This window comes from Agelaius phoeniceus, chromosome Z (assembly GCF_051311805.1).
Source record: "Agelaius phoeniceus isolate bAgePho1 chromosome Z, bAgePho1.hap1, whole genome shotgun sequence".
Taxonomy (NCBI): domain Eukaryota; kingdom Metazoa; phylum Chordata; class Aves; order Passeriformes; family Icteridae; genus Agelaius; species Agelaius phoeniceus.
In genome coordinates, this window is record NC_135303.1 from 49,140,265 (window position 1) to 49,166,574 (window position 26,310).

The following is a 26,310-nucleotide window of genomic DNA, read 5'->3' on the forward strand; positions in this document are numbered from 1 at the left end:
TTCCTCCTCCCATCCACCCACCCTCTGGAATGACTCACATCTGAATAGCTCAGGCGGGATCATTAATAAAGCTAGCTGAAAAATGGGTTTGGGTGGGAATCTCTAGAGCTTGCAGTTTAACAGGCTTCATGATGTGCTCTTTTTAAAAAATTAAAATTCCAAATCTTAAAAAACAGTAAAATATCAGTGGAAACCATTCTTGCAAAGGGCTTCATTTCTCACTGGACATTTTTAATCCCAAATACTGGAGTGGTTTTGATTTTTTTTTTTTTTTTTTTTTTTTTTTTTACCAAAACTGCTTGCCCAACATTGGAAGGGACTTCTGCTTTATAAGAAATAAGGAAACCATAGCAACCATAGCAGTTGTTTGCATTTGGCTAAGAAACCAATTTTCCATTGAACAAAGCAATCCTGGTAGAGGGCTTTCACCTAATTTTGAAAAGAAAAAGCCTTCCTTCCTAAGGCCATGTGAAGCACATTGCACACTTAATCATGTATGGGTCAGCCAACTAGATGGACAAATAATACCTTTGTAAGTAGAGAACAGCAAAACTTACACAAAAAAATAAGTGTAGGATTTCTTTGCCCTCTGGATATTGGAGGATGAAAGACTAAGGTGCCTACTAAACTACAGCTGTTACTCAGCCTCTTCTCTGATCAGCCTCTTCTCCAACCTTGTCATGTTTTTTACTATGAATGGAAAATAATAAAATAGGGCTTGCTGTATGCAACTGCTGGGTGGTATTTATTTATAGCTCTACTGTGGATAGTGTGACTGGCTGGGCAATGCAGTATTAATCATCTTTCCAGTGAAAAGCTGAAAAGTGTTCTCAGAATAAGATTAGACATTAAGAACTGTATTGTATATTTTTGGGAAAATCGTGTGCTGGCCAGAGTGGAGCTGGGGGAGGACTGTGCCCAGCACATCCTAGAGAGAGCATGTGCTGCAGAGGATGGGACACTCTCCTCAGCTAGCCACCTCTGCTGCGTGCTGCACAGACACAGCGGCACAGAACTGAGCATTGCTTTCTTTCTCTGCCTTGCCTTTCTCTTTTGGAGGGAAAGGCAAGGCAGAGAAAGGAGGGAAGACCTTTACTGGAAACAGAGAAAGGAGGGAAGACCTTTACTGGAAACAGCCTTGGACCAAGGGCAAAGCAGCATCCCTCCTCTCCAGGCAATAAAGGAGAACACTGCTCCATGGAAAGGCTGGGTGTGGTGTTGGCTGAGGCACTGGTGTTGCATGGTGACTTGGAACAAAGACCTCAGAGGTACAAGAAGTACTAATAACCCTGAGAAAATGTCTCTCAAAACACTAAGAGATAAGCAGCACACATACTGCTGAAATTGAGAGGAGCTGGACAGAGAAAAGCAGCAGCTCTAACTGCAGCCTGAGAAGTTCAGTGCTTTGCAACCACAAAGCCCAGAGACAGAACAAAACAGAGCAATGCAGCAGCAATGACTGAAACCAGCAGCACAAAACAGTGACACCCAGAAGGTGATGTACAGCTAAAACAGGGAGAGAAAAAGGTCTCAGCTCCCATCAGGAAACCTGGCCCCTCCTTAAAGCAGGGGTGCTGGATGGGGCTGGTGGCTCTACACAACTCTACAGGGATGGAGACTCAGGCGTACTAACCAACTTTGAAAACCAGAGGGAGAAGTACTCCCTGTACTCCTGTACACACCTGTACTCCTGCACCTGTCTGCAGCACCTGCCTGTGCTACAGGATGTCTGTTAACACTGCAAGAATGCCCTTATTACTACTACAGCCTGTGAGGTTTGAAGGAAGGCGTCAAAACAATGCCCAGTCACTTCAGGTTCCTGACAACTTGGGGTCCCTCTGAGAGCTGCAATCCAGGTAACTCACTGACAAAAAGAGAAGACAAGGATCAGGCGTACCTGGTCAGGCCTCTAACTCCATGAGGGTCCAACTCTGGTTTTTAAACATGATGCTTCATCTTGACCAGCATATTTTAGGGCACACTTGTATCAAGCCTTCAAATACTGCAGATCTTCCCTGCTTCCCATGTGTACACATGGCTGTCCTCCCAGGGGAGCTCCCACCCCAGGAACCACAGCAGCATGTCTACAGAAAATTCAGTGTCAATGTGAAGCCCCAAATCCCTCTGTCAATCCCTCGTTTCATTTACCAGGTGTTGGCTACCTGAGCTCCCTTCCTGTACTTATCCACCATATAAGCATATCCCTGACACCCATCATTGCCCTTGAAAGCTAGCATCCCCACAGATCACGCCCCCTGTGCACAGCTGGAAAATCGGGCAAACTCTTCTCTCATCCCAGACACCATTTCAAAGCACAACATCTGCCAGGAGCCTAAAGCAAGGCTCAATATTTCAAGGCAAATCAAGGGATGTTGTACCTGCAATGTAAAGCCTGTCCTCTGAGATTGTGATGTGGTCTGGAGGATCTCAGGTATCCCCTAGACTGCTGCTGAAGATCTTCCCTTTGGTTAATGAACCCCAGCAAATAAACAGACCCCAAATGATAGGCTTGATTGGCAAGTAAGCATGAAATGAGCGGAAAGGGAGAGCCAACGGAAGGATACAAGCAATAGGAATATAATTATGCAGTGATTCATCTTGGGCATGCTTGCAAGATGGGAAGGGGGGGGCAGGAAAATAGGGGGAACCAAGATTTTTCTTTATTTTATTTTTTTGGACAGTAGTGGAAATCCACAGAAGATAATCTGTGGGAGTAATTTAAAAGAGACATAGGTGGATATACTGCAAGGATCAAGGAAAGTGAAGCAACCCTTTGATTCTACCTGAGCAATACAGAACTGTGCTTCTACAGTGCACAGTGAACGCTTTACTGAGATCACAGATTCAGGGGCTTAGAAGGCATTTACAATGCTATCCTCTCTCTCTGTAGCTTAACCTTCGTGAAACACAGAAGTTTTCACCAACCTTAAGGAAAAACTGTGGGATGAGAATTTTCATAGGCAGCCCACCAGTAGTCTATAAATATATCTGAGTAGTGGCAGAGGCAGATTTCAAGCACATACAAAAGATTGCTTTTGGGAGATCTTTAAAGCGTTGCAGAGCAGGTGAACTGCTTTGAAACCTTGAATTGTCATTTTGAATTAAATGCTCATATCTATTGTATCTATCAAGTCAAATTACTTGCCAGTTGTTACTGGCAGCTGGGGAGAGTGATACAGAGCATACTCCCTGTGAGCTGTGTGTGATCAGCTCAGTGGGCTATGAGTGATCAGAGCTCAGGAGCAGCACAGTTATTCTACAAGTCCATCTCTCAGCTTCAGCAACAGGGCTGCCAACTGGCAAAGCAGCGGGTTTGCTTTTTGTTGAGAGCCGCAAGTTCACTTCCATGGCCATCCTTCTCTCACGACCTCCTGCTTCACACAGTATGGATCACCCTCAAGAGCTTGCAAGGACACACATGCCCTCAGAGCAGTAGCTTTCCCTCTTCATTTCCATAACACATACTGGTGGAAGTCACGCCAACTTTGGCAGCTCTGCACAAGCACTCACCAGTATGGCTGGAGGTGCTCACCCTGTACAGGCGGACAAAGAATACTTCTCCTTTCGGGCAAATGCAGGTAAAATTGACAACCAGGTCTTACAGCAACATGTGAGAATCACGTGCATGTTGGCTTGTTGCCTAGTGCATGGCTCTTCTGCTTTTAAGCTTTCTAAAAAAAAAATCACAGTGAATAGACAGTAAATGAATAAAGGTTGATTTTTTTATGTGTGAGCCAAATTAATTATAAATGAGCAGCAAAATAAATCCAAAAGGCTATCATCCCATCTACCATTCAATAAGTTGAAAGTATAAATAAACTAGAATGATATAAAGTGCCTGTGGCACACACACAGACCCAGTGAGCTAAAAAAGGAAGGAAAACATTTCCAGTCTTCATCTGGAGAGATGCCACGGATTTCATCAGGCTAAGATGAAGGGGAAGAGTTTTTGTAACTACATGATTTTTATAGACTGAACCTCCTCTCAGCAATCTACCTAGGGGGGAAGTATTTTCTCATAGCCACTAAGCATCATTGCTAGTCATGTGCATGCACACACATACATCAAAACTAATGACCCAAGCAATCTTAATGATTTCAGCAAGGGCAGGAGGCCTATCATCAAAGAGATAGGAAAATGTTTGCTTGGATAAGGGCCGAACTTAACAGAGACGGGCAAACCCAAAGACATGGCATTGCATACGTCAGTTTGCAGCAAAATCCTAGTGAAAGGTGGTAAAAATGTGTTGTGCAGAAAGAGACAACCAGATAAACATCTTCTGCACAGTGATACAGTGATAGCTGTAGTCTGCAAACAAATTTGGTGTCTCGTAATCCATTCCAAGAAGCATTTGAGAGGTGTGAAAGAAAAGGACCCAAGATAACAACACTATTCCTGCTCAGTGCCAAACTACCACACTTTTCTCTTGGTAGAAAAGAATGACAGTCCAGGAATAACCTCCAGCTGCTGCAGAAGCAATCCCTGTGGCACCCTGAATTGACTTTCCTCCCTCTGAAATGACTGGTCAGGCATCAAATGCACTCCTACATGCAGGTCAGCACAACTGCTGGACTTCCCACAAAGTCCACATTGCTCAGGCCAGGTTCCCTGAGATCCACTGGCTGGAAGCTCCTCATAGAATCTTCTGAAAAATTTACCACCAGTCTTGTTTCCCGTATGGAAACAACCAGCAAAGATTTCATATTGTGCCTGCATTTGCTAATCAGCTGTACATATTAAGCAAAGACAGATACACAACATCATCCGCTGCAATCATTGCAAAACACAAGGCTTGAGGATGTTTTCAATAGTCCCAGAAGGCTCAGTTTCTCTCTGTGTTAAATTTTTGCCTGTCTATTCTATATGCCACCTCCAAGGAGCTCTCTTTATTTATGGATCAGCTTTCTCTTCTGAAAGCCCAGCGGGGCTTTAGCAGACTGAGTGTGAACACACATTTTAGTGTTCTCCATAATCAATGCAGAAAATTCATGAGCTGAAAGCTGTCTGTGTTAAAGCTGAAGTCTGTAGCTCAGACACAGTCTCTGCCACCTTTGTCTTGAAGAGACAAGCTGCAATCACACACACACTCATAATTTCATTAACCAGTCCTCCCAGACTCTCATCACTGGGCTGTTATGTCCAGCTTCCTAATAGGTTTTCAGAAATTTGTTGCCAAGCCCTGAATGCAGCAGCTGAACTGGAGTAGGTACAGACAATGCCTACTTTATCCTTGTTCCAAGACAAAGTGCTTTTGGTCAGGCAGTGCAAGAAATACAGCATAATGATAGATAATTCAGCATTGACAACGGTGCCCTGGCCACTCCTCCAGCTCCATGCTTCCCACATTGTTCTCACCCACAGAGAACATGTGTGTGTTCCGTTTCAGATTACTTTATATTTTCTCTTTTTCAATGTCACTCTGATAATTTTTTGCTCCTTCCACCGCTCTCCCCCTGCCAAAATTTTGCAATATTTACATGATGCTATTTCCCTGTCCTCATTACTCTTCACATTTGAGACTTATACTGAACCAGCTGAATTATCCACATTAAAGAGCTGTACCTAATTTCCAGGTAAGGACAGCAGCGTCAGCTGTTAAACACAGGAGGCAGCCACACCCTGTGGGTGTAGTCAAATTCCTCATTTAAGAGGCACAGGCTGACCAATGCCATTTCGAATAGAATAGCATTTCCATAAGGGAACCCAAAGCCATTTTCCTTTCTGGCTTCGTCCTTCCTTCCTTCCTTCCTTCCTTCCTTCCTTCCTTCCTTCTGCCACTTCCTTCCGCCACTTCCTTCCTTCCTTCCTTCCTTCCTTCCTTCCTTCCTTCCTTCCTTCCTTCCTTCCTTCCTTCCTTCCTTCCTTCCTTCCTTCCTTCCTTCCTTCCTTCCTTCCTTCCTTCCTTCCTTCCTTCCTTCCTTCCTTCCTTCCTTCCTTCCTTCCTTCCTTCCTTCCTTCCTTCCTTCCTTCCTTCCTTCCGCCACTTCCTTCCGCCACTTCCTTCCGCCACTTCCTTCCGCCACTTCCTTCCTTCCGCCACTTCCTTCCTTCCGCCACTTCCTTCCTTCCGCCACTTCCTTCCGCCACTTCCTTCCGCCACTTCCTTCCGCCACTTCCTTCCGCCACTTCCTTCCTTCCGCCACTTCCTTCCTTCCTTCCGCCACTTCCTTCCTTCCGCCACTTCCTTCCTTCCGCCACTTCCTTCCTTCCGCCACTTCCTTCTGCCACTTCCTTCCTTCCGCCACTTCCTTCCGCCACTTCCTTCCTTCCGCCACTTCCTTCCTTCCTTCCGCCACTTCCTTCCTTCCTTCCTTCCTTCCTTCCTTCCTTCCTTCCTTCCTTCCTTCCTTCCTTCCTTCCTTCCTTCCTTCCTTCCTTCCTTCCTTCCTTCCTTCCTTCCTTCCTTCCTTCCTTCCTTCCTTCCGCCACTTCCTTCCGCCACTTCCTTCCGCCACTTCCTTCCGCCACTTCCTTCCGCCACTTCCTTCCTTCCTTCCGCCACTTCCTTCCGCCACTTCCTTCCGCCACTTCCTTCCGCCACTTCCTTCCGCCACTTCCTTCCTTCCGCCACTTCCTTCCGCCACTTCCTTCCTTCCTTCCTTCCGCCACTTCCTTCCTTCCTTCCTTCCGCCACTTCCTTCCTTCCTTCCTTCCTTCCTTCCTTCCTTCCTTCCTTCCTTCCGCCACTTCCTTCCTTCCTTCCTTCCTTCCTTCCTTCCTTCCTTCCTTCCTTCCTTCCTTCCTTCCTTCCTTCCTTCCTTCCTTCCTTCCTTCCTTCCTTCCTTCCTTCCTTCCTTCCTTCCTTCCTTCCTTCCTTCCTTCCTTCCTTCCTTCCTTCCTTCCTTCCTTCCTTCCGCCACTTCCTTCCGCCACTTCCTTCCGCCACTTCCTTCCTTCCTTCCGCCACTTCCTTCCTTCCTTCCGCCACTTCCTTCCGCCACTTCCTTCCGCCACTTCCTTCCGCCACTTCCTTCCGCCACTTCCTTCCGCCACTTCCTTCCTTCCTTCCGCCACTTCCTTCCTTCCTTCCGCCACTTCCTTCCTTCCTTCCTTCCACCACTTCCTTCCTTCCTTCCTTCCGCCACTTCCTTCCGCCACTTCCTTCCGCCACTTCCTTCCTTCCGCCACTTCCTTCCTTCCTTCCTTCCTTCCTTCCGCCACTTCCTTCCACCACTTCCTTCCTTCCTTCCTTCCGCCACTTCCTTCCTTCCTTCCGCCACTTCCTTCCTTCCTTCCGCCACTTCCTTCCTTCCTTCCGCCACTTCCTTCCGCCACTTCCTTCCGCCACTTCCTTCCGCCACTTCCTTCCGCCACTTCCTTCCTTCCTTCTGCCACTTCCTTCCGCCACTTCCTTCCGCCACTTCCTTCCGCCACTTCCTTCCTTCCGCCACTTCCTTCCTTCCTTCCGCCACTTCCTTCCTTCCTTCCGCCACTTCCTTCCGCCACTTCCTTCCGCCACTTCCTTCCGCCACTTCCTTCCTTCCTTCTGCCACTTCCTTCCGCCACTTCCTTCCGCCACTTCCTTCCGCCACTTCCTTCCTTCCGCCACTTCCTTCCTTCCTTCCTTCCGCCACTTCCTTCCTTCCTTCCGCCACTTCCTTCCTTCCTTCCGCCACTTCCTTCCTTCCTTCCGCCACTTCCTTCCTTCCGCCACTTCCTTCCTTCCTTCCGCCACTTCCTTCCGCCACTTCCTTCCGCCACTTCCTTCCGCCACTTCCTTCCGCCACTTCCTTCCGCCACTTCCTTCCTTCCTTCCGCCACTTCCTTCCTTCCTTCCTTCCGCCACTTCCTTCCTTCCTTCCGCCACTTCCTTCCTTCCGCCACTTCCTTCCGCCACTTCCTTCCTTCCGCCACTTCCTTCCTTCCGCCACTTCCTTCCTTCCTTCCTTCCTTCCTTCCTTCCTTCCTTCCTTCCTTCCTTCCTTCCTTCCTTCCTTCCTTCCTTCCTTCCTTCCTTCCTTCCTTCCTTCCTTCCTTCCTTCCTTCCTTCCTTCCGCCACTTCCGCCACTTCCGCCACTTCCGCCACTTCCGCCACTTCCGCCACTTCCGCCACTTCCGCCACTTCCTTCCTTCCGCCACTTCCTTCCGCCACTTCCTTCCTTCCGCCACTTCCTTCCTTCCTTCCGCCACTTCCTTCCTTCCTTCCTTCCTTCCTTCCGCCACTTCCTTCCTTCCTTCCGCCACTTCCTTCCTTCCTTCCGCCACTTCCTTCCGCCACTTCCTTCCTTCCGCCACTTCCTTCCTTCCGCCACTTCCTTCCGCCACTTCCTTCCTTCCGCCACTTCCTTCCTTCCTTCCGCCACTTCCGCCACTTCCTTCCTTCCTTCCTTCCTTCCTTCCTTCCTTCCTTCCTTCCTTCCTTCCTTCCTTCCTTCCTTCCTTCCTTCCTTCCTTCCTTCCTTCCTTCCTTCCTTCCTTCCTTCCTTCCTTCCTTCCTTCCTTCCTTCCTTCCTTCCTTCCGCCACTTCCTTCCTTCCGCCACTTCCTTCCTTCCGCCACTTCCTTCCTTCCGCCACTTCCTTCCTTCCTTCCGCCACTTCCTTCCGCCACTTCCTTCCGCCACTTCCTTCCGCCACTTCCTTCCGCCACTTCCTTCCTTCCGCCACTTCCTTCCTTCCGCCACTTCCTTCCTTCCGCCACTTCCGCCACTTCCTTCTGCCACTTCCTTCCGCCACTTCCTTCCTTCCGCCACTTCCTTCCTTCCACCACTTCCTTCCGCCACTTCCTTCCTTCCTTCCTTCCGCCACTTCCTTCCGCCACTTCCGCCACTTCCTTCCTTCCGCCACTTCCTTCTGCCACTTCCTTGCTTCCGCCACTTCCGCCACTTCCTTCCGCCACTTCCTTCCTTCCGCCACTTCCTTCCGCCACTTCCTTCTGCCGCTTCCTTCCTTCCTTCCTTCCTTCCGCCACTTCCTTCCTTCCGCCACTTCCTTCCTTCCTTCCTTCCTTCCGCCACTTCCTTCCTTCCTTCCTTCCGCCACTTCCTTCCTTCCTTCCTTCCTTCCTTCCTTCCTTCCTTCCTTCCTTCCTTCCTTCCTTCCTTCCTTCCTTCCACCACTTCCGCCACTTCCGCCACTTCCGCCACTTCCGCCACTTCCGCCACTTCCGCCACTTCCTTCCGCCACTTCCTTCCTTCCGCCACTTACTTCTGCCACTTCCTTACGCCACTTCCTTCCGCCACTTCCTTCTGCCGCTTCCTTCCTTCCTTCCTTCCTTCCGCCACTTCCTTCCTTCCGCCACTTCCTTCCTTCCTTCCTTCCTTCCTTCCGCCACTTCCTTCCTTCCTTCCTTCCGCCACTTCCTTCCTTCCTTCCTTCCTTCCTTCCTTCCTTCCTTCCTTCCACCACTTCCGCCACTTCCGCCACTTCCGCCACTTCCGCCACTTCCTTCCGCCACTTCCTTCCTTCCGCCACTTACTTCTGCCACTTCCTTACGCCACTTCCTTCCTTCCGCCACTTCCTTCCTTCCGCCACTTCCTTCCTTCCGCCACTTCCTTCCGCCACTTCCTTCCTTCCTTCCTTCCTTCCTTCCTTCCTTCCTTCCTTCCTTCCTTCCTTCCTTCCGCCACTTCCTTCCACCACTTCCGCCACTTCCTTCCTTCCGCCATTTCCTTCTGCCACTTCCGCCACTTCCGCCACTTCCTTCCGCCACTTCCGCCACTTCCTTCCTTCCGCCACTTCCGCCACTTCCTTCCGCCACTTCCTTCCTTCCGCCACTTCCTTCCGCCACTTCCTTCTGCCGCTTCCTTCCTTCCGCCACTTCCTTCCTTCCTTCCTTCCGCCACTTCCGCCACTTCCGCCACTTCCGCCACTTCCGCCACTTCCGCCACTTCCGCCACTTCCTTCCGCCACTTCCTTCCTTCCGCCACTTACTTCTGCCACTTCCTTACGCCATTTCCTTCCTTACGCCACTTCCTTCCTTTCTTCTTCCACTTCCGCCATTTCGCCACTTCCCTACCCCCTTCCTTCTTTCTTTCCCTCTCTGTTATCCACACTGTATTTTTAAGTCTTGCTGCATACACCTAGAAACTCACACACAACTGAGTTTCTAGGGACTCACTTGTACTTTCCTTCCTACCCACAACCTGGACCTCATTTACTACATTTCTGTCACCTGCCTCAGTCAATTCATGCACCCCAGATACAGAGTTTTCATCTCAGTGCCACCAAACAAATACCTAAGTAACAGGCCAGGGCTTCCCCTGCTGCAGTGCAGCACAGAAGTCCTTTAATTTCACTGGAGTTGTGTGATTCCTTGTCACTCCACAGTGACCACCTGGATCGACCTCCCTGACAGACTGCTACCATCACACAATCAGCTGATCACACCAACTAACTTCTGTTCATCTTAGTGGGTCAGAAATCCCAAACAAGCACACTTGCTTTGTGGTTCTCTGTGGGCTGTAGCACAGCCACTACCAGCCACCTTCTTCAGGACCTCCATGAAGGATGGACATTAGAGTCATGGGGCCTTGTGAAAAGACAAATATGACCATTACATAACTGTAACATTAAAAAAAAAGCAACAGCTGAAGAATACATTCTTGCATACAACATTTATGTTGGATATGAGCACACACATAAACGTAATGTGTAATTTCTTACACAATCCCTGGAGTTTAAAATGCACCTATTTTGCCTAAGAAAGGCACTCAGCAAGATCAGTTACATAAAAAATTTAATTTCCTGTGCCATTGTGGAGCAGAACACAGGGTGAATGCACGCTGCATAGGTTACCTAGGCTACTTTGGTTTAGCATAATTATTGATAACACCTTAGCTGGGGCAAGGCAGAGTAAAGCATCTTTATTAGTGAGCTGGAGAAGGTATTGGAGCAGACTTGTCTAGAACTCAGCTGGCAGCCAATTGTATGGAACAGTCAATATAGCATTGCCTTGACAATCCCACTGTACCTATGGAATGGGATCAGTGACACAGGGCTGGGGACTTCTCCTCTTGGGAGGATGAGGGGTAAAAGTTGAACAAGTGTTTCAGACCAGGTATAAACAGAAGGGTTTTGATGTATGGACTGGGATCCGAAAAGGACATCCAGTCTCAATCCTCAGAGTTCTTCAAGACCTGACTGGACAGAGGCTGAGTTCATTTCACACTGAAGAATCCTTCAGTCCTTTGGGTTCTTAAAGATCCAAAGTTATGCATACAAAAAAAAAACTAGAGCCTGGTTACAGGAAGGTTCAAGACATGGACATCTACAGGGCAGTGGTGTCCTAGCTCCTCTGCTGCTGAGGGTGGATTCCAAAACCACGCACCCTGACGGATCTGGTTCACTGTACCTCTTCTCCTAGTACAATGTTGAGTACCCAGCCCTGGATCTTTACTCTGGGATGGCCTTGCAAATGCCTTATCTGTGTCCTGAGAACATAGGAACTGTTTTCACCATGCCACACCATGAACAGGACTTACTGGAAATCTTTTCAACACTGCAGACCTCTTCTTGAATTCAGGAAGAAAGTGCTGTCTTTCTTCATCCCCTAATTAAGCCACAGTCATTTGTATTGTCTGGTAATCATGAGAAATTGTAGTTACTATCTGAAAGCCAAGAACAGTGGGTGATAATGTCAATTTCCAGGCAAGAGAGACCTCATTGCATACCTGAACAAAAAGTTACCCTTCCTTTTACAGCCTGTTCGTACACTGTGGGCAGTAGTAGGTGATTTAAAATAATAGCTGTGTTCCAAGCACTCTCAGTGTTTGAGAAGAGAATACACCTGGAATGAGAAAATAACAGTTAAGAGAGAAATGGGAATACAGCAAGCACCTGCAAACACAAAGGAACAGTGGCTGGGTGCAAACCTGATGGCTTCCAACAGTCAAAATGTTTTCTCACAGAATCATAATCACGTAAGCCCATTTAAGCACTCTGCCCTTGCTTCAAAACTTTCAATTTTTTTCCCCTTTTAATATAGCTAGTATTTTGCAATTGAAGTGGCTTTGCATAGACAATAGATGTTCCAAAGAAGCTCCTTTAGTAAAACCTTGCTGCGTACTAACACTGGGGCATCTCAAAAATCTAGGGATCACTCACATAGATGTAAAACATTAGAATAGCATGAAGTGCTTTTGTTCCACCTTGGAACCTTTGGGAAGGCTTCAAAAGCTCTCTGCAAGGCTTTTTTCCAGGTAAAAAACACTGCCCTGAAGTTCAGGCGAACTTTTGTTCCCAAACCACAGAGAAACCTTGGCTAAATTCCCTGGGATTGTAGTGTCTACCTGCATGCTGCAGGCTGTCTTCCATTACAGATCACAAGCTGGGTCTAGGACTCCAATTTCTACCCATAATTATCTTTCGGAGAACAGGAATTTCATCTTATTGGGAAAGCAAACCTGCAAAAACTAAGCTTGGTCAGAATGTTAATGCTTCCTACTAATTCCTCATCCTATGGAGCTGAAGTAACTATGGAGGAATTATCCAGGTTCTGTTCAGCTGAGCTATCATCTGAAGCATTCTTAATTAAGTACAAGTTGCAAGGTTAATCCCAGTAGATGTAACTGCCAAACACAGGAAACCTTTACATGAAATTTAGCACTCAGGGTCTTTCATAGCAAAATTACATGCAAAACTGAATCATGGTTAGACTTGAATATCCTACCTTCCATTTGATTGGCTCAGCAAGCACTTTCTGTTTGCTATCTCAGCTCATTTGCTTTGTCGCTCCATAACAGTCAGAGCACTGTTCATCTTTCTCCCCAAATTTTTCTGTAATTATAAAGATTGCCTATATTTTAGATAATCCTTTATGTCCTGATAGAATCTGTAGCATAGTTTCCTCATTATCTGGATTAGTCTGAACCACATTTAGAAGAATGGAAGATTGACAAGTGAAGACTAAGTAGTACGTGAACTGGATATCTGTAAATTAGGGTGAATTAAAGACCATGGCAGTTCTGTACCATTGTGAAGCTGGATGCAACATTGCAACTTTCTTCAGTGACAAGATCCCAGAATGACTGAGGTTGGGAGGCACATCTAGGATATCTCCAAAGACACCTAGACCAAGCTCTTTGCTCAGACCATGATTGCTTGCATCAAGTTACTCAGGATATCAAATAGTCAGACTTTTAATATGTTGGAGGATGGAGACTCCACAGTCACTCTGTCCAATTTTTGCCAGTGTTCAACCACTGTAACAGTGAAACGAACAAAAACAAACCCACAACCCAAAATCTCCTTTGCTCCCATTGTCACTTATCCTTTCATTGGCCACCTCTGAAAAGATTTTAGCTCCATCTTCTTTGTTCCTCTCCAACAGGGATTCATACACAAAGGTGATATTCACCCAATTTACCCAATTCTGCTGTTCTGAAAAATAAATAAAGCTGTCTCAGCCTCTCCTCTTATGTCACATGATCCAACCTCTCTATCCTTTTTGTGACCCTTTGCTGGACTATTTTCCAATATGTTCATGCCTCTCTTACATTGAAGAGCCCAGAGCTGGAGTTAGAACTGTAGACAAGTCTTGATAGTGCTGAGCTGAATGGAAGGATCGCATCTCTTGATCTGTTTGCAGCACAGTTCCTAATTCAGCCAAAGATGATGTTGACCTACTTTGCCACAAGACCACATTGCTCACGGATGACAGGGGATTAGAGCTCCATTTGCCACTTCTTCCTACTTTGTGCCAGTGTTAACTCCAGTGTTTTGAATGAAACTACAGCAGCCTGATTAATCCTGGAATAAATTTACTTCAGTTAAGTTTAGCTTTACAATGCAGATGGCCCCTACACTTAAAACTTTAGCTAGACTGTTTGAAAAGGAGCATTTGAGACAAGAACGTATCCTGACTTCACTAGTGGATTGCTACATTAGTGTCTAAGAAACCATAAACCAGGACTGTTCAATTGGTGCTCGTGCATGCTTACAAGCATCACAGAGCTGGCCTTCAGCCTTCTTCTGCACCACACCAGAGGAGCAGACTCACTTCTGAACTCTTTCTCAGCTTCCTGGATGGTGGCAGTGTATCACAGCAAAGTGATCAGTGCTTAATACTTTCATTAAGGGAGTCTGTCAGATCGGCCTTTTTTCATAGGAGAAATCTTCAACAATTTTTACTAGTCATTAGCTCCTGGAAGGATATCTCTATTTCATTGTATGATATTTTTCCGTTGAGCTAAACTAATCCACCTAATTTAAATAAGTTTAACTTCACTGTTTGAAAACAGGGCACTTACACTGAACAGATAAATCCAGGGCACTTACACTGAACAGATAAATCCTTCATTAGTGGTATAAATTGTCCTGTGTAAGAAGGAAATAGCGGTCTCTTGTTGTGAGTTGCTTCAGGGTTGCCTTACATTTATATGCTGAGATAGAGTATGAGGCTTCTGAAGTGTAAGAGTAGCAGCAGTGATTGCTCTCAGAGTCACCAGGATGAGTGCTGGTGCAGGAGAATATCGCTTCTTTTGACAGCTTCCCACTGCAGCAGTAGATGCACCTGCTTTTCTCTCTTCAAACAAGTGTAAATCAGAGCTGTACCAGATGTTTTTGTTGAATAGGCTGCAAGAACTGCACTGAGTCAGCATCTCAGTACACCACACCAAAATTTCCCTGAAAGTTTTAGCTGGATGCTCAGCAATAAAACACATGTAGCCACTTAGCAGGAAGAAGAATAGGTCATTAGGGATTTGGCTTGGCTTCTGTTCCTTTTGTTGAACATGCTTTTCCACTTTCTTCCACAAAAAACTACAAAGAATTTCTGCAAGATTGTCCCCCTATGACACACCTATGACTAATGTAGTAATGAGACAACCACTTTAATTCACTTCTCATCTAAGGCTACCTTCAGTACTTCTTTTGCACACAGCTGCTATCAAGAATTAGACCTACCCACTCATAGGGCTACGGCATTATCTGCAGACCTCCTCAGCAAGCAGGTGAGCAGCCACATTCAGCAAGCAGTCAGGAGTCATTGCATGCCCCGTAGTGCAAAAGTACATCAGTCCTGAATTTACTGGATGGGAAGCAAGGCTTTTGGAACTGTCTCACATAACATCCTTGTAGGTAAACTCAGGAAATGTGGGTTAAATGAACAGACAGTGAGCTGGATCAAGAACTGGCTGAAATGGCAGAGCTTGGAGGGTTCTGACCAGCAGAGTAGAATCCAGTTGAAGGCCTCTAGTGATGGCATTCCCCAGGGATCAATACTGGATCCAGTCTTACTCAGCTTGTTTATCAACAACTTGGATAAAGGGATAGAAAATTACACTTTTGCAGATGTTTGCATAATCCAGTTTGCAGATGATATAGAACTGGGGGAGTGGCTGGCACACCTGAAGGCTTTGCTGCCACTCAGAGGGACCTTCAGGAGCTGGAGAGTTGGGCAGAGGGAAACCTAATGGGGCTCAACAGGGGCAAGTTTAGAGTCCTGCAGCTGGGGAGGAACAGCCCCAGGCACCAGCCCAGGCTGGGGGTGACCTGCTGGAGAGCAGCTCTGTGCAGAAGGAGCTGGGGGTCCTGGTGGACAAGAAGCTGTCCTTGAGCCAGCAGTGCCCTTGCAGCCAGGAGGGCCAGTGGGATCCTGGGGGACATCAGGAAAAGTGTGGCCAGCAGGTCAAGGGAGGTGATTGTGCCCCTCTTCTCCACTCTAGTGAGGCACATCTGGAGTGCTGTGACCAGTTCTGGGCTCCTCAGTGCAAGAAAGACAAGGAGCTGCTGGAGAGGGCCCAGTGCAGGCCACAGAGAAGACTGGAGAAGAGAAGACTAAGAGGGGATCTCATCAATGCACACAAGGCATGTGCCCAGAGGATGGTGCCAGACTCTTTTCTGTGGTGACCAGTGACAGAACGAGGAGCGATGGCCATAACCAAAACACAAGAAATTCCACCTCAACATGAGGTAGAACTTCTTTACATTGAGGGTGTCATAACACTAGAACAGGTTGCCCAAGGAGGTCATGAGGTCTCCCTCTCTGGAGACATTCAAAACCCACCTGGACATGTTACTGTGTCCCTGCTCAGAATGACCCTGCTTTGGCAGAGGGGCTGGACTGGATGTTCTTCTAAAATCTCTTCCAGTCCTAAGGATTCTGTGATCTTGTGATTGTGTGAAGGTCCTGCCATTCTCCATCTTGCACAACACACTGAGTCAGCCATTGCACTGAAGCTCCAGCTAAAATAAACAGAAGAAAGGACATCTCTTTGGCTTCCATAACTACACAAAAGAAGCCAAATTCCATCCAAGGCTGTACAGACAATCTACAACAAAGCCAGGAATACGAGCCAGACATTTTCAGTTCAATTGCAGTTCTTCAGCCACTGGAGTTTTACTGATTTAATTTATGTGAGAACATTCAGAAGAGCAGGGCACTGTCTGCCTCTGCATTCCAGCCACAGTGGGTGGCCCATGGCAGTGCAGCAGTCTGCCTTGTAATAGCACAGAGAGGGCCTAATCTGTACTACTTGTAGTCTTATGAACAGGAATAAAGGGACATTAAATTAATTCAATATTTTGTTGTGCATGTTTTTCTACATCAAAAAAATTTATCCAACCGAGTATGATCAGCAACTTGTGTGGTTTAAATTGGTATATTGCAAAAATTCAGACAGTATTCCCTTTGAGACAGCAAGGATAAAACCTCCTGCAGACTGGTCTTGTACCCATGAAAAAGAAGCTTCTGTGTGACTGCTCAGTAACCTCAAGTAGCCTACCTGATCTATTGCTCAGTCTGTCTGATTTTGCCAACACCTAAATCGACACTGATCTATTCTGTTGGCTCTTAAAATTGTATCCTTCAGACCTGGCTTCTGCAAAGGCTGTGACATCCAGCAAGAAAGCAAAAGGAGAGCAAATACTATATTACTAGATGAAAATATCTGGTTAGAAAAAAATGCCCTGAAAAAAGCCAACAAATAATAATATTTCACACTTCCTACTGCCTCATCACCTCTCACATACTGTTAGTATTAAATGTCAATAAATCAAGACATTTTCTTCCAGATAAATTCCATTCTCTATTATGGAGTTACATGTTCTCACTTTGGTAAGCTTTTTCTTTAAGAGCCTTTATTTACTGCCTTTAATAACTTTCGTATCACCAAAAATCTTCTGCTTCCTAATAACAATATTTATTTTGAGATAATGGAAATTCAGTCAAAAATTCTTTTGGTTGGTGGAGGAAAAGCTGTTATATTTTAACAATGATGACATTTTGTAAAATGCAGTTTTACTATCTTACTGCCAAGATATTCAACCTGGCCCTTAACCCTGAGAAAATGTTGATGTTGCCAATTGTCACTGCAGAACATGTTTTGCAGACAGCTGGATGTTTTAGTACGTAGTGATTTGCCAAGGCTAAAGTCAGAGCAATCATCTATTAATTTTCCTTTTTTTCCACTAACAAAAAAAAAAACCCAAACAAACAGGCCAAAAATAAACCCAAAACAACAAAAACCCTTTACATTTCCTAAATAAAAGATACTTCCCCCCTTCCCTTATAATGAAATTGTTGTCAAAGTGACTCTTAAAAGACTGACAGGTCCTGAGAGACTAGCAAATGTAATGAACTTTTTGTGTTTTTAAACCCAGCTGCATTTCTAATGACATCTTAAAATCTAGCATACATGGCCACATTATCCTGGTATGCTGATGTCCTCCTTCTGCACTTGAAAATAGTTCTGCACTCAACTAACTTGAAAAACACTGGACAGAGGACAAAACGCAGCAAAAATTGTAAATATCAAGAAATTTTAGAAATATCAGAAGATAGACAATATGGATCCTGGCAGTACTTCACCAAAGAGGAAAATAAAATAAAAACTTGATCCTTATTAGGATCAATCCAGACAGAAGAATATAATCCACCAGCCGCCACAGTGTACCCACTTCTCTCACTTTCGTAATGCAGATTCTATGACAGCAAATTAGGCAGAATGGAAAGATCACCTTTTTCATGTGGGCCTGCCAAAATCATCCTGTCACCTGAGGTTTTCCCACTCTGAAATAAGGAGTGAGACTGAGATAATACTCAGTATGATTTAGAATTTTTTAAAAAGCCAATTGATCACCCACATATGGTGAACACCATTAAGCATTTAACATTTGTCCTTAATTTTCTCTTTAAAAAAAGAAGTCATATTAGATGAGCATGGTCTGACAGTCCATCTAAAGAGGATGAGTCAATCTAAATCAACCCTACAATCATCCCAACATAAAGTAGCAGGGATCCAGGAAGTCAGAGACACATCAGTGAAGGAGAGAGGCCATTTCATGTAGATATCCTGGACCACAGCTTTATGACTTATTCGACAAATGAGATCTCTAGGGAATGGGAAGAAAAACAAAAGTACTTTCTGCAGTGCAAACACATTGTCCATTGCAGTGAATATACACTACACAATGTGTCCATTTCTTCATGGGTTTGTGGATACATCTTATCCTCCAGGCTTCTAAGACTAATTAATCTCATTAAATGCTATCTGGGATTCCAAAGATGACCATTTTGCTGCAGAAAGAGAGTGTACATGAGGCAGAAGGTTTGGAGGTTCCCAAGAACAATACTGTACAAAATGAATGCAGCAACAGTTTTTCATATTAACATGAGGACAGCAGCCTGATATATTATTTATGGACAAAATGGCCAGGACAAAATAACTTTCTCCTAATACTCCCTCCCAAGCTTGTTCTGATCTGTCATATCTCAGTGGCTGTGAACTTAAGGCAGCCAGTGAAACCCTCAGTGCACAGACATACAAACATAGGAAACAGTGCCAAAGTTAAGCATTAGTAAATAGCAAATACCTGAAAAAAACTTTTAAACAAAAGCAAAAACAAAACAAAACAAAACAACAAAATTAAAACCAAAACAAAAACAAAACAACAAACAAACAAATCAGAGCCACTCTGTGGCTGCTGCTGGGAAGTCCCTCTGCAGACCCTCTAACCCAAACCTCCCTTTCCAAGCAGAGCTCATGAGAGCAGGTTTCTCAGGACTGCATACAGTTGGACTCCCTCTAGTTTGTGGATTGCTGATGATGCCCTCTGTCCCTCAGCCAAGGCATTCACAGAGATTCAGAAAAGCATTAACCCCAGTATCCATCCTGGGATGTCACTGATGGTTAAGGGCTTTTAGCTGGACTTTGTGCCACCGACCACAAAATGGTTCAGGTTGGAAGGCACACTTAAAGGTCTTCTAGTTTAATCCCCCTGCAATGGGGAAGGACACCTTCCAATAAATCATGTTGCCCAGAGCCCTGTCCAATGTGATACTGAATGTTTCCAGGGATGGGGCATCTACAACCTCTCTGGGCAACCTGTGCCACTGTTATATCCACCCCAGCACAAAAATTTTTTTCTTTATTCCTAGTCTGAATTTATCCTTGTTGAGTTTAGAGCCATTAATCCATGTCCTATCAGCATAGCCCCAACTAAAAACTCTGCTCTCCTCATTCTTATAAGCCCATTTAAATACTGAACACCATAATAAGATTATGCTGGGGCCTTCACTTTTCCTGGACAGCCTTAACTCTCCCAGCCTTTCCTGTAGGAGGTCCTCCATCCCTCTGATCATCAGCTATCCCTCCTCTGGACTCACTCCAGCAGTCCTTTGTCCTCCCTGTGCTGGGACCCCAGAGCTGGATGCAGGGTTCCAGGTGGGCTCTCCCAGAGCAGAGCAGAGGGGCAGAATCCCCTCCCTCCCCTGCTGCCCACGCTGCTCTGGATGCAGCCCAGGACACGCTTGGCTTTCATGGCTGGGTCATGTCCAGCTTTCTATCCAGCAGTACTTACAAGTCCTTTTCCCTTACAATACTTGAACCTGAGAAGCAGTTGCAGCAAAGGGGAAAGGAAAGAGGGTTTAGAGGGTTTTTGTTTGCTTGGTTTGGTTGTTTCTTTTGCAGTTTTTTTTTTTGTTTTTGTTTTGTTTTGTGGTTTTTGTTTTGATTTTCTTCCTGTAGACAGATACAAGCCAGTGTTTTTTTTATTGCTTGTGCAAGTACCTGGCACAGTTGTGCTGTTGTAGTGACTGCAAACAGCTTCACCTACTCCACTGGCTACAAATTTTCCCTCCAAAATTTCAACACATTCCCTGTTTTGTTCTATCTACCCTGGCTGATGGTGCTCCCTTGCACAGTGCATTTACATGTCTTCTTTCTCCACGTTTCTGAGGAAGAGATGAAAATCTGCCGCCTTCCTGATTAAAGTCCAGGTGACCCTAAAACCATGGAGATCATTCTTTCCTCATGGGCCACCTTAGCCCAAGCAACATTGTTTTATCTTGGCTGGCAGTGACTACCTCTGGAGGTGGCAGGCTGATGGGACAAGCCTCTGGACCCCCACATGCAGGTCTGCTAAGGTGATGTGGCAGGTTGCAGTGGCTCAGAAGCCCTTCAAAATGCAAGAAAATGCCCAAGAGGTAGGTGCTGCTCAGTGAGTGGTGGAACGGGAGCTGGATTTGGCTTTCACAAACCACCCTCATGACTTTTGGGAGCTGGCTCTGAAGCCCTTTGGCTACAGGTTTAAGGATACACAACAGGCAACAAATCCAGACAGAAAGCAGATTTAGTGACACTGTCTCACTCAGAGAGGTGGTTTCTTCTAACTTTTAGCTATCATGGAGAAAGAACAGTGTAAAGGAACTGAGCACCTGCACACAAGAAGGTTCCTCATCAAAAAGCCCAGCACTGTGCAAAGGCTAAGAAAGGATGACTTTTTGAGTATTTCAGGCTATTTCAATGGAAATGTTATTCCTTCTGTACCTAATGAAGTTTTATTACCTCCTGGCATTGCTGTGCTGACCTGACTTGAGTTGTGCAAAGCTCCTTGCCACTCCACAGGCATGCAAACTGTCATGAACCAATTATCTTGGCTCATGAGAGCTTTCAGATGATCTGACTCAAAGTCCCACCACACCCATGCATCCAGAAAGAACATGCAGTCATGAGGAGACCTTGGCCAAAGTGTCCTCTGAGGCTATGTCCTTCCCTGTGGTGGGACAGGCCCTTCAGCTCAGCTGAAACTCCTTCTCTGGGTTTAAAACAGCTTCTCTTTTGGATGGCTGTGCTTTTACCGCAGTAAAACAGCACACAGCGGACACAACAGCCTCAAGTCTAGTTAAGGTATTTTACACCTAGACTGACAGTGACTAATCAAAGAGATAAGAAGTGACTAATCAAACTTCTTCATGGAAAGGGTTGTCAAGAACAGACTGCCCAGGGAAGTGGTTGAGTCACCATCCCTGGAGTATTTAAAAGATGTCTAGACGCTTAAGGACATGGTGTAGTGGTGGACTAGGCAGTGTTAGATTGACAGTTGGACTTCATGATCTTAAAGGTCTTTTCCAAACTAAATAACTCTATGATTATGTGACCTTGCAATAGTCTGTCAGCTTTTGAGATTGACTGCTGGAAAAACAAGCAATAGAGCAATGAAGAGATTGTTCTTCATCAGAAAGCATCTCTTGCTCCCAAACAAACTGTGATGATGAAGTAAAGGCAAAGTGTGCTTCAAAATAGAAAGATAAAAGTGTTCAGTCAGTATTTTACTGGAAAAGCATATAAAAACTTATAGAAAGAAAAAGGAAGTGGAAGAGTCTTTCAGGTGCCAATTTTTGTAACACACCAGTAACTCCTAATGCAAGCTGAGAAAATTCTTTTTTAGGGTAAACTTCTTGTAAGATAGTCCACCCCAATGAATCCTGTACTTAAAAGATAATGGTTATTTAAGTCACAGAAATAGCTCTTAAAAGAAGAAAATTTCATTATCATCTACTTCCAAAAAAATGCAGCTGAAAAAGAAGGGGAAAAAAGGAAGAACTTCTGCAACCTTTGAAGTCTGCATTCGTAACATGAGGCAGTTCCTTGAAATCCAAGTTTATAGCTTGAGGATCAGAAACACACACACCAAAAAAATCAATGATAAATCCTGTTTAGCCATGAAAAGATAATTTCAAAATCTTCAACCAAATGTCAATTTGTGTATAAAATAGCAAAATATGAGATAGTGTGTCCAAAAGAAGTGCCTAAGAATTAGCATGTACAAAAAATTGCTAGTCTTCCTAATACGGCTAAGTAACTAATGAAAAAAACTTCTAGTATATAACAGAATAATGTTAAATGTAGGGCACAAATCCAGTCATTTCAGAAATTCAGATGTATGCTGAAATGACAAGACACATTTCATGGAGAAAACCATTAAGATTCTGAGTTGTGAAGATTCATGCTGATGCACTGAATGTTAAATAATCTAGTTAAAAGAACTCTTGCTCAACTTGCACAGTTTGGAGATACAATTCCTACTAGAATTTTCTGAGGAAAATAGAAGACAAACAGAAAAATATTTGAAGGAGTCATGGGGTATTGTATTAACCCAAATCTCTAAGGACTACTTCTTAGATCTGCAATCAGCAGAGCTACAGGTGTTTCCAAAAGCACATAATTATCCTGCAGTTGGTTTCTAGTAGCTTAACTTTTCTGAAAGTAACTTTCTAAAGCTAATGAGGGGATATTTTATGGACATAGTTAAGAAAGGTTTTTTGAAGTGAAATTTCACACTGTGTACCAATCAGTACATACAGAAAATTTTTTTCTTGTTCATTACTTTTGTTCAGGTTCAAAATTCCAGTGGCTTTTTGGAAGTAAAGTTTAAAACCAACCTTTTTGCCTCCTCCTCCTTCTACTACTGTGCGTAAAGTAGCTGGGCATTTCATAAAAAGCTGCTACATTCAGACCCTCTCCATTGCTTCAGCTCTCAAATGACACTTGTCAGTCAGATTACTTCACCCTCAAAGAATAGAAAAATCATTGTCTTTTTCCATCACTAGTTGTAAAAAAATATTTTTCAGATCTTTTTAACATGCACGAGGTGAATTGTAGTTCTATGCATATAATATGCAGATGCTAACCAGGAACATCCAAAACTTCTGCTCCTGTAGGCCAAATCCCCCTGAATGAATGGGAACCTTCCCACCAAACACAGTGGAAGTGGGATGAGCTCATAGACCATTGAACTATAAACATGGGATGTGCTAAGTGTATTACAGAAATGAACTCTGAAAAAAATCACTCAAAAATTTCTTATCCCTTCTGTTCTGTGCTATATTTTATATCAAACCCATTTTTGATAAGTATAAACTGTAAAGGTCCATTTGTAAATTGCATTTATAGTAGCAACATTTGGTGTGGAAAAACAGTTCTTTTATGACAATATCAATCTGCATAAGAACATGAGCTTTCAAATCTGGTAAAAGATGTAGAACCTCAAGAAAATATGTCTTCAGTGGAGTGTTCTATGTCATTTTTCTCTCAGAAACATATTAAACCAAAAACCCACTAAAGGAAAATAAGAGACAACCTATTAGAATGCAGTTCCAGAGCCATTTGATTCAGCCTCTATATGGTATCCAAGAGTAAAAATTACTTACATTTTGCTTACGTTCACTCCCTCCTCTACATGGTATAAGACATTTCATTCCATCCCAGAGAAAAAAAACTCTTCTTGACTGCAGCAGCTATACTTTATAATAGTTTCTCATCCTCAACAGTATAATTTTTTCTCATAGAAAACAGAAACAAAAAAACAGAGAAAAATCCATCAATTCATCTACAGGCATAAAAATGTAAACCTGTCCTCAAGACAAATAAAAGTGGGACAATACATCAGGCCTTAATAATTTATTTATTTATGAATAATTCCAATTATTTATTTTAGTCTATTTTAGTCTAGATAAAAACAAGAGCTAGAATATTTGTCTTCTCTAGGAGAACACAAAATAATATTGTAGAGGGATGACAGAAGAACAATGCATAAATCACTCATGTAAAACATCATGTACAAATATTCATTGCTATTAAGGTGACATTGAAATACCTGCCCTGTCTCAGTCTAAATAATGTATCAAAAACAGCACCAAACAATTATACAGACGACTGATTGGGACTCTGTCATGAAAGACCAAATTTTTTTCCATACCATGCAGGTAATTATTTATGACAAGATCAAAACAAATAGGCAAAGTGAATCTTAAAATCTTTTTTACTTCCTTTTGTCAAGATTTAAATGGCATCACAAGGAGGAAAGGAGAGAAGAATGAGCTCTTATTCATGCATAGTGACTCATGGCACTTCTGGACTGATCAACTAAGGACGTTAAGCAACCCAGAAAAGTATTTCAAATCTTCCATTTAACAAACTCAGCATGCCTCATTTTTCAAAGCGTTATGCTATCACAGGAAAAATGCAACACTGCCCATTAAGATCATACCTTGAGCATCTTCATTGTCCAATCATTTCCAAAAATATGTGTAGTCTTCTCAAATTGAATAATTTAGCTTGGTTATGTTTCACAACCTTGTGTATTTTATTAAGTCCCTTAAAATTTCCCTCTTTGACAGTCTAGGCAACACTAATGACCTCCTCCTGAGGTTCATTTCAGGTGTCATAGAGCCCATTTCAGACAGACAGCCTGTGTAACACAGTCTTTTGGTAAGTAAGGTGTGTAAAATAGGTTTTTAAAATTTGAAAACTTTGATTACAGCATTCAGCATTAATGGTATTGATTAAGACACCTAGCTGGCATCTGAACTTCATTTGTTTTCTGAAGGTACTTACATGCTTTACAAATTTCTCTGTAAGGTTTGCACAAATACTTACTAGAACAGCGGAATCCTATGTATTCTTTCTTTTCTCAGAAAAAGGAATTTTATATCATCTTCTCCACAGTGACACTAGCAGCAATATGATCTTTAATCCTTTCTGTGAGCACTGAGAAGGTAGGATTGTAAAATATCCCTACACTGCCATATTTTGCAGTCCATACTGTAGTAAGGTAAAACAAGGACAACAAAGGCAGAGAAAGGTTAGTTAGAACCCTCTGTAAGACATCAAAGGGAGAGGTGAGCTCTGGTGTGCTGGTAAAACTTGACTGCTGCCCTCAATATTCCTGAAAAGAACTGTTCTCCTCTTCAGTATCTTTCATAGGCCATTCTTCCAAGTAATAGACTTGACTAGCTCACATGAATTCCAAACACAGATCTGTTTATAGATCTCTTTTTTCCAGTGAACCCTTTCATGTGGACTTCATCTTCCTGTCTACATGTGTTTGATCAGCTTCAAGGAACATACTTAATTATTTCTTAAACTTCTCCTCTAAACTGCTCACTTTTTGTTAATACCATAAGATTTCTTAATATGATGCTTATCCCTCTGCTTATCCCTCCAGCAAAAGCTCCACTTTGCACTGGACAATGCAGTTATGGAGGCCCCATAGTAACTCATTGAGTTACTATTTGCCTAACCAACCAAATTATTTAGTTTTAATTATCCTATTTTCAGTCCCAGGTGATTCTCATGCTCTTCCGGGAGGTCTTGTGAGCCATTATGACTGCTGCTCCCCAAAGCACCCATGTTGTCCTCTGAGGTATCATTTCATATGCTTCTGTTAACCCACTATGACCTCAAACTGTGATTTCTTCAACTACAGCTTTTTCAACAAACCTTCCATCTTCCTTGTGACACTAAACTTTCAGAGGAGCTATACTAAAAGTTTATCCTCCTCATCATTTCCATGATGAGGACACCAGTGTTGTGTGTAGGGCAGGTGATGTTGTGTGCTTTGACTGCGCATTTGACACAGTCTCACAGAGCCCTGACCAGCAAACGGGTGGGACACAGACTGGGTAAGTGGACCACGCAGTGGGTAGGAACCGCTGGTGACTGGTAGCCAACAGCACCCCTTGGGGACCAAAACTGACACAGAGGCTATTTCATGTCTTTATCCATGACCAAGATGCTAAGATGGTGCCTTCTGTCATCAGATTTGCGAATGATACCAAACTGGTTGAGTGGAACAATTCACTGGAGGGAAAGGTTACTCCTCAGAGGAACCTGGAGAAATGACCTACAGGAACCTTGCGGAGTCCAGCAGGAGAAAATTCAGGCTTGCTTCTTGATGGAATACAGGCCAGGGCTGACTGTCAGAGAAGCAATTGATCTTAGTGTCCTTGTGAGCCAAAAGTCAAACATGACCCAGCAGTGTGACCCTGCAGCAAAGAGGGCCAGCTGCATTCAGAGCTGTTTTGGTACTTTTGTAACTGTCAGGGCCAGCAGAGCTCTTTGGCACTTGCAATGCTGCATTTAATGTTGTGTCTATTTCTGGTCACCAGAAAAAGGATATTGTCAGACTGGAATGAATCCACTGGAGGCCACAAAGATGGCTAGGATTTGGAGTACATGAAGCACAAGAAAAGGCTCTAAAAACAGGAACAGTTCCTCTTGGAATGGAGAAGGGAAAGGAGACACATTTCTTTTCACTACAACTGCCTGATCAGAGGTTATATAGGGGGTTAAACCAGACCCTTCTCA

At 44.2% G+C, this 26,310-nt stretch overlaps 1 long non-coding RNA gene across 1 annotated transcript in view; it reads right to left on the reverse strand.

Annotated features, from left to right (window-relative positions):
- LOC143692186 (uncharacterized) overlaps nucleotides 1-23,574 on the reverse strand; it is a 44,030-nt gene extending 20,456 nt beyond the window's left edge. The window contains exons 1-5 of the long non-coding RNA XR_013180042.1: nucleotides 23,373-23,574; nucleotides 15,948-16,126; nucleotides 12,612-12,718; nucleotides 11,614-11,729; nucleotides 11,425-11,520 (exon numbers count right to left, since the gene is read on the reverse strand). This is a non-coding gene — a long non-coding RNA (uncharacterized LOC143692186). The remainder of the gene's footprint in view (nucleotides 1-11,424; nucleotides 11,521-11,613; nucleotides 11,730-12,611; nucleotides 12,719-15,947; nucleotides 16,127-23,372) is intronic.
- Between the last annotated feature and the right edge of the window lie 2,736 nt (nucleotides 23,575-26,310).